We start from the raw sequence: 14,926 nt of genomic DNA, 5'->3' as shown, positions 1-14,926 counted from the left end.
ACCCGACATTTGTGTTTCATGCCTTACTGCCTATTCACGTGCACAAACGTGGGTTTTGACACACAGCAGGTGTGCATGCATTTTTAAACGGGCAAGCTCTTGGAGGCAGGGGCTATCTTTACCTTTTGTGTGTGCGCGCGCATGCACACAATGGCTAGCACAATGGGGCTCTCGCCCTTCCCAGCCCAGATTAGGGTCCTTATTTGAACCAATAATTTTTTGCTACTAATCTAATCACACCTAGGTCGGAAACAGGTATGCTTACATTGCAATCCTTGTGTTATGTAATAAGTAAACCACTGAATATTGTATTTATGATTTAGGATGATAAACTGTGACATGAATATTAAATAATTTCTTGGGCTCCAGTTCCATTATACGAAGTAAGTCTCTCTTTAGAAATATATTATATAAATAAATAGTGGCTGTCGCTGCCCTGCCTTTAACTACTCACACTAAAACTGCACTTAAATTATACACTAATGTCACAGTTTATCATTTCAAACAGTATAAATAGCACAACATAACGGAAGTCACAAAAGGAGCTAGCGGGGGTGTGTTTCTACCTGACCTCTGAGAATGTCCCAGCATGGCTGCTGCTGAGATATTCTCTGCTGTGTTCTGTTCACGCAGTCATCAAGAGCAAATTTACTTTAGCATCTGCTTTCAGGAATAGATTACAACAGTTAGTTTCCAAAGCATCTCAGATTTTAGAGGCTGTTTTAAGAAACCAAAAATTAAACCCATATTAGTCTTCAGACTCAAAAACAATTTTAGAAGTGTTTGGTGTTGGACATTTTAAGCCTGAAAAAATTATATATGCCCCCTGAAATACTAGTTGAATACCCCCACACTCAGCTAAATTCCCCTCTTACTTATATATGTGAAAACCCTCTTACTTCTATCTCCACTCATCTAAATAAGCTCTAGTTTACAAACTGTGTTTTAGACTTGTTACTGTCAAAGGAAAGGAGACAGTTTCTGTTTTGGCCAAATTGTTGAATTCCACTGAAATACAAGCAAAAAGCAACTCTGGGATTTTGTTGAATCCAATTAGTTGGATGCAACTTGTTGTACATCTGATTCCTATTAAGTATCTTTGAGTCATCCCACAAAATCAGTTGAAACTAAGTGGCTGTGACATTTAACCTAGATAGTGAAGGTGTAGGGTTCAATTTGAATGTTTTGTCACTCTCTCATCTTCACATGCTTATGTGCCTCCTTAAAACACCACAATAAAGGTGTGATCCTGCAATCTTTAGTCAGGCAAGTTCACTTGATTTCACTGAATTTCAATGGAAGTTCTGCTTGATAGAGGACTGCAAGATAAGGCCTTAGATATCAATATGCTGTTTACACACTGAACTTCCGTGTCAGTTGCTAATCATGATTTCATAGTTTGATCTTTCCAGTTTTCAGTGACACTTCAATCATGCAGAGTAACATGGTGATGGAAGATGTACTGCTTAACTTTGCATGGTGCAGTCATAGTGGCATGCACCATTGTGTGTGGTGAGTTACAGGTACTCTGGGACCTGAAATCCCAAAATGCTGTAGCAATAGCAAGTTGAAGAAGGTTCAACACCTTGCAGGACTGAACCGATGGAAAAAAGAGTTGCAAGTATATTTCTCATTATACAAAAAGAAAAGGAGTATTTGTGGCACCTTAGAGACTAACCAATTTATTTGAGCATAAGCTTTCGTGAGCTACAGCTCACTTCATCAGATGCATAAAGTGGAATTAGTCTCTAAGGTGCCACAAGTACTCCTTTTCTTTTTGTGAATACAGACTAACACGGCTGCTACTCTGAAACCTCTCATTATACAGTTTCTTTATCATGAAATACTAATAAGATAATTGAACCTCTTCCAGAAGATGCTAATCTTGAAAAAAAAAAATCAAGTAAGTAGTTAGTGGCTAATATTTTTAATAAATTAGGTACTTTATTGGAGTTACCTGTGATGTATCAGTTCAGTTAGCAACAGCTGTAACTCCTACAGCTTTACTTACCAGAATAATTGCGGGGGAGGAATTGCTGCTTCCCTAATGCAGACATACATACTTGTAATAGACATCTCTGCCTCCCCTAGTCTATTCCCAAAAGACCTTCTTGAGTATTGTAGGCCTATTAGACATCTCTTGGTGAGTAACAGATAAGAAGAATCAGTTCCTGTCTTTTTCCTTGGGCCAGTTGTAGTACTGGTGGTTGTTTTTTGTATGTGTATTTTGTTGGGGGAAGGGAGGAAGCTGTGATTGTGTATGGTTTTATTTTGCTATATTTCATTATTGCAATATTTCTTTGGAATGTGTGGTCTGATGGAACGAGCAAAGGGCTGGAAGTCAGGAGGACTTAAGTTTTAATCTTGGCTTCTGCCATCCTTACTCAGAGTTAAATGGGACAACTTAATGAGTAAAAAGAAAAGGAGGACTTGTGGCACCTTAGAGACTAACCAATTTATTTGAGCATAAGCTTTCGTGAGCTACAGCTCACTTCATCGGATGCATACTGTGGAAAATACAGCAGATGTTTTTATACACACAGACCATGAAAAAAAATGGGTGTTTATCACTACAGAAGGTTTTCTCTCCCCCCACCCCATGCTCCTGCTGGTAATAGCTTATCTAAAGTGATCACTCTTCCTTACAATGTGTATGATAATCAAGGTGGGCCATTTCCAGCACAAATCCAGGGTTTAACAAGAACGTCGGAGGAACAGTTGGGGGGGAGGGAAAGGAATAAACAAGGGGAAATATGTTACTTTTTATAATGAATCAACCATTCCCAGTCTCTATTCAAGCCTAAGTTAATTGTATCCAATTTGCAAATTAATTCCAATTCAGCAGTCTCTCATTGGAGTCTGTTTTCGAAGTTTTTTTGTTGAAGGATAGTCACTTTGAGATCAGAAATCGAGTGACCAGAGAGATTGAAGTGTTGTCCGACTGGTTTATGAATGTTATAATTCTTGACATCTGATTTGTGTCCATTTATTCTTTTACGTAGAGACTGTCCAGTTTGCCCAATGTGCATGGCGGAGGGGCATTGCTGGCACACGATGGCATATATCACATTGGTAGATGTGCAGGTCAACGAGCCTCTGATAGTGTGGCTGATGTTATTAGGCCCTGTGATGGTGTCCCCTGAATAGATATGTGGGCACAGTTGGCAACGGGCTTTGTTGCAAGGATAGGTTACTGGGTTAGTGGTTCTGTTGTGTGGTATGTGGTTGTTGGTGAGTATTCACTTCAGGTTGGGGAGCTGTCTGTAGGAGATAAGCTATTACCAGCAGGAGAGTGGGGTGGGGGGAGAGAAAACCTTTTGTAGTGATAAACACCCATTTTTTCATGGTCTGTGTGTATAAAAACATCTTCTGTATTTTCCACAGTATGCATCCGATGAAGTGAGCTGTATCTCACGAAAGCTTATGCTCAAATAAATTGGTTAGTCTCTAAGGTGCCACAAGTACTCCTTTTCTTTTTGCGAATACGGACGAACACGGCTGTTACTCTGAAACTTGATGAGTAAGGCACTCTTCAGCATGAGTAGAGCTAGCAGAGTAGAGTCTCTGCAACAAACTATTGTATATACTTGAGTTGTCAAACTCATGCATTGGCAGGGACCAACTTTCATTTTTATTGTGATCCATAGGTCAAGGTAAAAATTTAAGATTATAAAACACCCTGCAACCCACAGCAGATCTCCCACTAAATTTCAATGGGAGGCTTGCATGGAGATGAGGGGTAGAAGATGGTCATTAAATATATAGTTATCATCATTGTTTAATATTTGTTATGGGTTTTATTGTCTCATTCAGCATTACTCCAGGGGAAAAATATGCTTCTCTTGGAAAGGTGTGGGGAATATATTCCTAATTATGCAATTGTCTTTAGTGGCCACTAGGAGCCAGGATTTCCATTATAAGCCTCACGCAAACAGAGCTGAGTGAATTTTTTGGTTCACTGGCAATTCTTAAACAAAACCAAATCCAAACAAAGTGTGTGTGTTTTTGGGTTCAGTGTTAACTTATTTTTTCAAAATGTTTGGCTTCTTGAAAAGTCAAAAATGACTTTTTTTAATTCAAAACATTTTGTTTTGATTTTGAGCAATTAATTTTATTTAATTTTTTTAAAAAAAAAGTTAAGTGAAAAGTAGTTTCAAATTGAAAAAAAAAAAAAAAAACCACCAAACTGTTTCATGTGGAAAAGGTTGACACAAAACATTTTGGAATTTTTTTTTTTTTTTACTGAAACAAGCAAGCAAAAATTCATGAAATGTTTCAGTGCCGCTAAATCTGTATTTTTCACCCAAAAAGAGTTTTGAGCAAAAATATTTACCCAGCTCTACATGCAAAAGACAACAGCTTCTGCAACACACAGCCCCCAGAACTATGTAGGGGAGTAGAGTTGCCAATCACAGCATGCAGCACCAATGTGCTTCTTGTAATTCTCCCAAGTACTAAACCAGCCCAAACCTCATTCCTTTGTGACTGATTGGGTCATGTTGCATGCAGGTTATATGGACTGTACTGCAATCTGATAGTTAACGCAAAGTTAACTCCCTTGCAAAGAGAGTCCCCTTCTCTTCTAGCTGCAAGACTCAAGATTCTGGTGTTAACTTTCTCCATCTGCCCCACACTGCTCTGCTGCTTCACCTAGGAGACAGGGAATACAGAACCTGGCGGGGGGGGGAAGAATAGAACAGTGGATGGAGAGCCTTGCATAATGACAGGTTTCAGAGTAGCAGCCATGTTAGTCTGTATTTGCAAAAAGAAAAGGAGTACTTGTGGTACCTTGTGGCTACAGCTCACGAAAGCTTATGCTCAAATAAATTGGTTAGTCTCTAAGGTGCCACAAGTACCCCTTTTCTTTTTAGTGGATGGAGATTTCCTTTTAAGCAGGAGAAAGGGAAAACTTGGTGTTAGCTCCCATAATTCATAGTGGGTACATTCTGGAATTTCTCTGGCTACCTTACTATATACTATGGGACATCTGGGAAGATATTTTTACTGTTGCTTTAAATCTAACAGGAAATCCGGCAGGAGAGGGAGGTAGGAAAGGTTCTAGGTAGAACGTGAACAGTGTTAGAGATAGAGGAACCTTAGGGATAATACTGCTTTCCTTTATTCTGATACAGTTTGTTGTCTAGTGTTGGAATCAAGTGACTCTCCCTGTGATCCTTTACCATTGCCATGTTACTTCATATGAATGATCTCTACTAGAGCCTTTGTTGTGACTCAGAGAAAACAAGAAAGCTGATGAACTGTTCAACAGTTGTTTATTAAGAACTCAAATTTGTTTTCCTGCTTGTTCTCACTGACCCTCAGAGCTGTTAGCCTGAATCTGAATGGATTCTGCAGTTAGCTTGTCTGAAGTCACCAACTCTACATTGCACCCTTTTATCATCAAATGCACACTCCATAAGATGAAGATGTCTCAGCATAGGTTTTAGCCAATTATTCAATTGTCAAACATTAATTTATGCCTTTTAGGAATGATCAAGAGGGGAGATTTTTCAGACAAGACTCCCATGGGCAATTCAATTGCATGTAAAAGACAGACAATATTACTCATATAGAAAGACAGATCTGGTCAAAATATTCCAGTTTTTTCCATGGGGAATTTTTTTTTAAACAAATATCCCAAGGAAATACTTTAGTTTTTCCATTTCGAAAAAAAATGGTAAAGGTTGACCAAAATAAAGTATCCCACAAACATTTAGTTGGCTTGAAGAGTCATTTTTTATTATAAAAAAAAATTAAAAACCATTTCAGCTAGCTCTCAGGTCTTCTCAACCACCCTACATAGTCCAACTCAAACATGTATGATGGACATCTATCCATAATATTCCAACAGGTGGTGAAATGGAATATGGTCAAAGGAAGTAACCAGAATGTGAGAATGACTCCCCGGCTTATATGATGGATTTGACCCCAGGGAAATCTTGTGCAGTAGTTTAATTTAAATCTGATTTTAAACCCATTTAGTTTACTCTGTGCAAGTCCCAGCAAGGACACTATTATTCCAGTTTAGCATAATCTGATTCCTAAATTCAATTTAGGCTAAATTGAACTGACCCTGGTTTGAATTGAAATAAGTTTCTCCACACAATCTTTTACAACTGTTTCACTAAACTGGTTTAAAAAAAATCACTCCTTAAATTAAGCTGGTTCACCTCTCTCATGTAGATACGTCCTTTGTTTTCACAATGATCATCTCCCCTTATTCCTTCAGAAGATAGTGTAAGTGGTGACAGCGTCTAATGGCATTTCCCTGATGAAAGGAATGCTCTAGGGGCCAGATTTTCAGAGGTATGTAGGCACCTAAACTGCAGTCACTGGGATGGAACAGGGATTGCAAGCCCTGTTTAGTTCCTGTGTGGTGGGGTGAGCAGGTTACAGGCTTGCCTGTAGCAAAAATAAGGGTTTGCTGGTTTTTCTTCCCGCTAGCACCAGCAAGCCAGTACAGCTATGGGAGACTGAGCTGAATCCACTCTGGGCTGGTCTGTACTGAAAGCTTACGTTGGCATAGCTAAGTCTCTCAGATGTGAAAAAAAACACTCCAGAGAAACTTAGCTATGCTAGCCTAACCTGTGTGGGAGAGAGGCAAAAAAAGCAAGGAGAAAGCTAGCAGACAAAGAGCATGGCCTTGGAACTACCAAGAGACAGAGCTTTTTGGCATCATACTGACTGGAACCGCAGACTTGGATTTGTGAGCAAGGAAACTGCCAGCTATTCTTTTTTTCCTACTGTGTTTAGGGAAAGAGGACTGTGTGTACATTCTTTGAAACTAAATGAGACTGAACCCAAGAAATACTTGACTTGAATCATCAATTCTTTCTCCTAATGGAACAGCCCATGCCAGGTGCCCCAGAGGGAATGAACAGAACAGGTAATCATCAAGTGATCCATTCCCTTTCACCCATTCCCAGCTTCTGGCAAACAGCTCTTCGTAATCTGCCTGGGACTTAACTCTTGAGTAGTTTTGTATCATTTGAAAATTTTGCCATCCTACTGTTTGTCCCTTTTTCCAGATCATTTATGAATATGTTGAATAGGACTGGTCCCAGTACAGAACCTTGAGGGACACCACTATTTACCTCTCTCCATTCTGAGAACAGACCATTTATTCCTACTTTTTGTTTCTTATCTTTTAGCAAGTTACCAATCCATGAGAGGATCTTCCCTCTTATCCCATGACAGTTTACTTTGCTTAAGAGCCTTTGGTGAGGGACCTTGTCAAAGGCTTTCTGAAAATTTAAGTACACTATATCCCCTTGTTCACATGCTTGTTGACTCCCCTCAAATAATTCTAGTAGATTGGCGAGGCGTGATTTTGTAAAGGGAAAACTATGTTGACTCTTCCCCAAGAAGTTATGTTCATCTAGGTGTATCTGACAATATTGTTCTTTACTATAGTTTCAACTAGTTTGCCCAGTACTGAAATCAAGCTTACTGGCCTGTAATTGCGAGGATCACCTCTGGAGCCCTTCTTAAAAATTGGTGTCACATTAGCTATCCTCCAGTCATTTGGTACAGAAGCTGATTTAAATGATAGGTTACAGACGACAATTAGTAGCTCTGCAATTTCACATTTGAGTTCCTTCAGAACTAGCACAGAACTGCTTCCTTCAGAAGCAGCATAGACATAGCCTAATTCACCAGTGCCCTGAGCCATGCAGAGTTCTTTCAGCACCATGAAGACACATCAAGATAATTGCTCTCCCTAATAATGATGTATGGCTTAAAGGTTGGATCCTCTAGTTTATCAGCATGATAGTTTTTTAATCTAGTGATCCGTTCTGATCTTAAAAATCCCTGTAACTATAGAACTTTCTCAGATAGAGGCTTTGTGCCTGTTTCCATCATCTTCATTTCTCATTCATTTAGTTCTTGGCTAAGTAGCTTATACTGTCTTTGTTAAAAATACAGACCACAATCAAGGTCTGTAATTCAAGCATACATTTTATATTTACTTGTCTTTTACTGTTGAATTTGAGAAAATTAGAAAGCAATGAATTTCCATGGAGCTACAACAGAAAGAGACAGTTATATAAAAAATAAAACCAGTGATGTAATCATATTCCCAATATTAGACTATTTTTATTGAGTTTGATGTGCCAGGGCCAGAAATTAGGAAACATATCAAGACAAATATTTCTAAAAGTGAGTATGTATTGCTCTGAGAGATGATTGTTTACAATGTAAAAGATTGTGCAAGTCTGAAACACATTGGCTGACATACTACAAATGTAACACATAGTAACCAGCAAAAAGTAAAAACAGTGGGCTAAGCCATTCTGCACAAGCTGAGGATCTGACCAATACCATATAAACCCAGAAAACTGGAGGCCTAATCTTAACATGTGCTAGGCAACCCCCTCCCTAACACCCACTGAAGATGATGGGCCACATCCTAAAGTCCTTCTTCAGGTTTTACACTCAGAGGAATTCCCATTGATTTCAATTCAAGTAAAGCCACTGGCCCACAGAACTCCCATTGACTTCAGTTAGGTGTGTGTGTGTGTGTGTAAGAACATAGTAAAAGCAGGGTTAGAACCCAATTCCTTAGGTCCTTCCAGCTGACCTAGTGGCCCTTGGTGCCTTAGAAAATCTCCCAAATAAATACTGTGTAAAGACTTTAGCATTTCACCCAAGCACTTTTCAAGAGCAAGCCCTTCATTAACATGCTATGTAGCATGAAAGAAATAAAAGCATCATAAATGAAGCAAGAGGCCATTACATGATTCAGGATGAAGTAGCTGGAAGAGGAGATATTATTGGTGTGTGTAAACTCAGTCAGGGTTCTTTGAGTTTCTTCCTACCTTCCCCTGGATCTTGACAGGCTCTCCAGCCTGCCCAACAGTTCACCCCCCTCCTGGGCTGCTCTTTAGTAGCTTGCTGGCAGGAGCAACTTTCTCCAGCCTGCTCACTCTTCTGGTAGCCACCCCACCCTGCCCCTCAGCCCTTTTATCCACCCAGCTGCTGCAGTGTTGCCGACTGGAAGCTGTTGACAGTGCCTGTATTAACTCTTTAGTTGCTGGGCCCGTGTGGGGTACGTATACCCCATAACAAGTACCTACATGGCGAACTGACACAGTATTTGCACGACTCACCACTAAGGTGCTTCCTTGTGGGCTCATCCGGAGATTACCTCCCCACTCGTTTGACACATCCTTTTGCTGTTTCTCAGCCCCCTTGTACCAATCTCTCACTCTGCGGCCTCTCTTATGCCCCATGAGCTGCAGTGCTTCCTCTTTGTGGCTTGGGCCTCTGGCCAGGTCACCATAGTTTCCCCCCTTCTCCCTGTTTTACAACTGTTAGGTTCCTGACTCCAGCTCTGACCTTTGGATTTGTTCCCAGCTTCTGACTCCACTCTGGCCACTAAGCAGAACTGCCTCTGCTCTGACTACCAAGCTTGACCACCCATGTCCCAGTTCATAACATACAGCTTCTGTTAGTATGTGTGCTTCAAATGCTCTTTAAAGGAAAGTGACACATTCATGTCCATAAGTTGTTTTGATTAAGTTAGTGTTATAAACAAGGCCATAAGTTGACGGTAAAGATGGGACTAGAATAAGCAGTTCAGACAAAAGTTATTGAACCCAAGGGTAGCTGAAACATTAAGCAAGCTGACACCCACGGCAATAAAGATAAGTAATGTTTGTCAGTTCAAAGGAGAAGTGAATCAATGTTTATGGAAGGAATCTGAGGCCACACCACTAACTGAACTTTCAAGTTCATGATGGTGATACGTTGTTTGCTTAGATTTTTCAGGGTTAATATGAGCAAGCCTCAATGGGTCAGTGATCTTCTCTGGTATAAAAATTACCATTAGACTACCAAGAAAAAAAAAGTTGGTAATTACTGGCTCTTCCCTTGTTATTAACTTGATGCGACAACCTGTGGACTACGCACCAAATGCTGCGTGGGAAAAAAATCGGAAGGGTAAAGCGTTTAGTTTTAGTAAATCCAATTGGGTGGTATGGGGCATAATGATGGAAGACAAGAGTTAAACTGAAAGGGAAGGAGACCACTGAAAAATATTAGAGCCCCAGGTCTTTACCTTCTGCCTTTTGTGAGCAACTGAAAAACAAAATAGCATAAAGCACATGATACCTTTAAACAGAAACATGCCCCACACAGACTGCAGCAGGGGAATCATTTTATTTTGCTGAGCTATTGCCTGACGATAAATTAATAGAATGTGAAATCAAAACCGAACTCCAGCAAGAGATTGAGGAAGAGCAGGCATTGAGAAGGTACAGCAATTGTTCATCTGAAAGTGATAAGACAAAAGCACCCAGAATTTTAGATCTAGAGAGAAAACAGATCCTTGTATTCCAGTAAGAACCAGGTCAGCAACAACTATATGAAGGAAGAACATGAAGAAAGCCATCTGTATTGGGGCTTGTCTACGCAGTGGGGAAATACACACTATGGGGCTGTGAGGTCTAAAGCATGCTGTGTTGTGCATTAATTGTCCTATGTAGATCCTGCTGGTGGGGATTTGCAGAGGTGCACTCGTATACAAGATGCATCATTTATTCAGGAGAACAAAAGGAAGAGGAAGGAACAAAAAGCTGGAGTTTGCTATATTGCGTGTCAAGAGAAACAGCAACGGGTTAGACCCCTCAAGTGTTGCAAATGGACTTCAATGCTGATATACACCAGCTGAGATCAGGTCCCAAACGTACGTCCTGTAATCAGGGCACTGGTTACTTTGTGTGATTCTGCAGCTGTGGAGTCTGAATGCAAGTAGCCTTGGTGTGAAGTTTGCTGCAGAACTTAAATGTAAAATAAATAAAAGAAAGAAAAATGTAGTTATGGCTGCAATGAAATCTTTTAATACATACTTGTCTGAGTCCAAACAAATGCAGCTGCAGCTACATCTGCCTGAACCAACATTATTGGTTTGTATTAACACAGTACCTCAGAAGAGACATGGACCAAGACCTCATCATGCTAGGCTCTGTAGAAACAAAGACTGTCTCCTATCCCAAGGAGCTTACAGTCTCAGTGTAAAACAAAAGACAGACGAATATAGCCAGATAGGGGAATACAAAGAAACAAGGAGACAATATTGATCAGTATGGTAAGTGGTGGTCTCAGCTCACTAACAGCTGAATCTTTGTCAAGTTTTTTTGTAGGCCTCACAGCAAAGAGCAGTTTTAAGGAGGATAATGAATTAGTTTTATGGATGTTTACAGGAAGCTTTTCCCAAGCCTAAAGAGCAGCACAGGACAAATCCTGAAGGTGCTTGTTGGAGAAAAAACAAGCCAAACAAAAACAAAAAACCACAATAGCTTTAAGAGAGAGGAGATGACCTATGTGGAAGTCCCTATGGGTTGTTGATGCTCAAACCTAATTATGATCTATTAAAAACATTTCTAACTTTTTCACTACCGGACATTTTAGCAAAGGACATGGCTACTCCAAAGTACATCCAATACTTTGTCTGATTCCAAGAGTCTCAACTACTCCCTACCTAGCTGTCTAAACCTCCAGCTTCACCCTCACAGATTCTAAAATGCAGTTTTCATTTTTAAAATCTGCAAAAAATTAAACAGCATAAGATATACTGCATTGATTCAGGTATCAGAGGGGTAGCTGTGTTAGTCTGTATCCACAAAAAGGATCCACAACAAGGAGCCTGGTGACACCTTAAAGACCAACACATTTATTTGGGCATAAGCTTTCGTGGGTAAAAAAAATCCACTTCTTCAGATGTGCATTGATTGTTTGTCAAATTCAATTCACTAAAACCTTCCATTTGTCAATTTTCCTGAAGCTCCTGCAGAATTCCCAGCCTGCTGCACAGTCCCTTCTCCTAAATGTAGGTCAAACTTGTCACTATGTGGGGCTGGACTATAGTTAACTGGGAAACAAACAGAAAAAATGGACAGCCAAGAAACATAACTTCTTGTTATACTGGTATAGGTTCCTGGGTGGATACTTATTAGTAAGAGCGTCCTTGGGACAAAAACATCTAGTGAACACAAGGCCTTAGAGGCTCAGCACCAAAGCTCACTCCCGCAATAGCTATCTAAGCATTTCCATTGCCATTATCACCATGGTACAAGAACGTAGAGTCAAATAATCCCCCTGATTAAGGCAAGCAGGATTTGCTCCTAAATCATGAGAATTAACCACAGCAGAATGGTACTGACCTAGAATTTTTTTTTGAAGTTATTAATATTCATACAAAAGTTAGTGTGAGACAAATCAACTCATGAACATATAATTCCAGCGTGAGTAAATGCTCAAGCCAAGAGAATTCAGGGAAGGGGGCTGAATTGACGATTTACTAGCAAAGAAAATGGTGGTTTCCACAGCCCCTCGGTACTACAGATATTGTCATTTCTGCCATCCCACTTAACACAACCCACATCACAGTAATTTACTGGTAGCTCCTATCCAGTGAATGTTAAACTATCTTTATCCCCTCCCCTTATAATAGGGACAGTCCTGCTTTCATTTGCACACCCAAAAACTCCCATTGACTTACAGCAGGGAGAATTTTGGGTGTGCACCCAATGCAAGATTAGGCTCATAAGGCCTGATCCAGCATCTATGGAAGTTAATGGGAGACTTCAATGGGCTTTGGATGGAGTCCATAGTGCTTTTGTATTCAAGCAAGCCTGAAATCTCAAGCTATAATCCACTTGCAAGATCAAAATTTAATATAACTGTGCTTTAAAAGCAAGCTTTTTCTTGTCAAGTCATTTAAAAACATAGCCTCTCAAAAAGAATAATCAGATAAAGTAATTGTACTTCCACCGTTTATTCCAGTTTTCTTTAAACAGGGAAAGTGTTACTGGAAACATGATTCTTACTACTTCTACTTAATTTTGATGGGCTACTGAATCAAAGCTAATGAGTTCTAGAATAGGAAAGTTTCTACATACAAGTGATTTGGGGTCTAGTGACTGAAAAAAAAAGCTGTTGAAGATCAAGCCTGTTTTACAGGACAAATGCAGAAGAGGGAAAGTGACTATTTTTGGAATCGATATATTCATTCGCATGCTACTGAGACTCCTCCCCTCTCCTTATTTAGGACAGGGAAAGGGCACTAATTAAAAAAGTGATAGTGAAGGAGGAGATGTCAGAACAAAGGAGATAAATCACATTCTTAAAAAAAAAAAGCTTTGAAATGTTCATAAAATATAGCTGCTTATATTGGTCTTTCCCTGGCCAACACATTAGCAGGCTGGTATGTTCAAATGCTTTATTTAAGCAAGTTGCAATCACTGCATTAATATGCAATCCATTCAATTCAGTGATCGTCCTCAGCATCTAGGATTTGGTCATCTCGTGGACTGAGCAGTGTTGCTAGTAATTGAAGCATCACTATCTCTTCTACTTTGACAAATTGGGTTAGTGGAACATTCAGTGATAAAGTTTAGTAGAAGCTACTAGCAATCCTAGTACTTAGTGAATGACCCTGATGTTTTAACATTGCATGGTCTCTCAATTATTAAATACTTACAGAATAAGTCTCCTAATCCGATAGATGAAATGTAGACTACAGTATATTCCTCCCTAGTTTATTGCTCTTCAGTATATTAGATAAGCATCAGGCAGAGGGAATAATGGACAATATCTATTTTCTGGTTTGTTTGGAGGGTTTTTTTTTTAAGTTATTGTTGCGATGAAGATAAATAGTAACTTATTTTCCACTTATAAACAAAGTCAGTGAATTAACATTTGGTTTTGTAGTAGCCAAACCATCCTTAATTATATTTCATTTTATTTGTACATATCAAGCAGCTTCCATCCTAGGAACAAATAGCACTTTAAAAGTTCATGATTCACACCTACAAAACCCCTATGTATGCAGATGACTAAAATGAGACAGACCTGAAATGACTTTCTAAAGTCACACTGAATCACTGACTCCTAGTGCCTTGCTCTAACCCTTCATCGAAATAGCAGCTGGCAGTTTAAGCAAATGTAATTTGGGTTTCTAAGCTATAAACATGGTATGGTAAGTGGAAAGACTCCAAATTTGTTTTTTTCCTTTTGGATTAACTTTGAAATGGCATCTCTACTGCTTGCCCCTGGAAAAATGCCATGGCTTCCCTTTCCATCCAAGGTTAATATAGTCTCGCTACTAGCCCCAACCTATCCCCAGCATTTTATTTCCAGGTCACCTCCTGTGTTGCTCTGTCTGCTAGCCATCCCAATGTACTTTGCCTTAACTCAGAAGTGCTAGATTGGTGGGAGGAAAAGAGAGGAGATAAGTTACTGTGGGAACTGTGAGGGAAAAAATGTTTTTCCAGTGCCAAAGCTTGCCAAGAACTAGGTCATCAGTTTGCAATCAGGCACCAAGCAAGGGACAGCTTCAGGGTCCAAGGCAGACTACAGGACAAACAAGTATGCTGTAAAAAGTCCACAGTTTATTGAAACAGTTCCCCACATACACACACTGGGCTGGAGTTCCCTACAACAGTCTCACTAGGCCCCTCAGGCCTCTCCAGGCACCACAAACAGTCTAGCAGTCTCTTTATAACATAGCAAAGAAAGATTCCATGCAAAAACCAAACTCAATAGCCCTGTGCCAGACCCACCTTTCTCCAGAGGGCCTTTGGCAGTCAGCAGCCTCTACAGAAGTTCTGGACTGTTCCTTTCTTCAGGAAACCACAGGAGCTCTATTCTCCTCCCTAGTCAGCCAGTTACCAAGTACTTGGTCTTCCCTTAACTGCCCCTTCATTCCCTGACAAAGAGTGCAGGTGTAGTGGGGCAGGGCTGAGTGGGCCCACAGCAGCTTGTTAACCATTGCTGGTTCAAAGTGGGGTGGGTAAATCCAATCACAAGTTTTATTGTAATGTCCCTGGAGCAACCTGGGAGGGTCAGTGTGACTCATGAAGTACTGGCTCACCAACATTTTTAGTTTTTGACCAAAATTTTTCTGTTTAGGAGTTTTCAGTTT

The 14,926-nt window shown here is 40.0% G+C and overlaps 1 long non-coding RNA gene across 1 annotated transcript in view; it reads right to left on the bottom strand.

The window, feature by feature from the left end:
• Positions 1-14,669, bottom strand: part of LOC122461788 — a 67,362-nt gene extending 52,693 nt beyond the window's left edge. Inside the window, exon 1 of the long non-coding RNA XR_006283968.1 lies at positions 14,565-14,669. This is a non-coding gene — a long non-coding RNA (uncharacterized LOC122461788). The remainder of the gene's footprint in view (positions 1-14,564) is intronic.
• Between the last annotated feature and the right edge of the window lie 257 nt (positions 14,670-14,926).

Source organism: Chelonia mydas, chromosome 9 (genome assembly GCF_015237465.2).
Source record: "Chelonia mydas isolate rCheMyd1 chromosome 9, rCheMyd1.pri.v2, whole genome shotgun sequence".
In the NCBI taxonomy this organism is placed as follows: domain Eukaryota; kingdom Metazoa; phylum Chordata; order Testudines; family Cheloniidae; genus Chelonia; species Chelonia mydas.
Note: the sequence above shows the minus strand (reverse complement) of the source record. Positions and strands in the feature narration are given on the sequence as shown.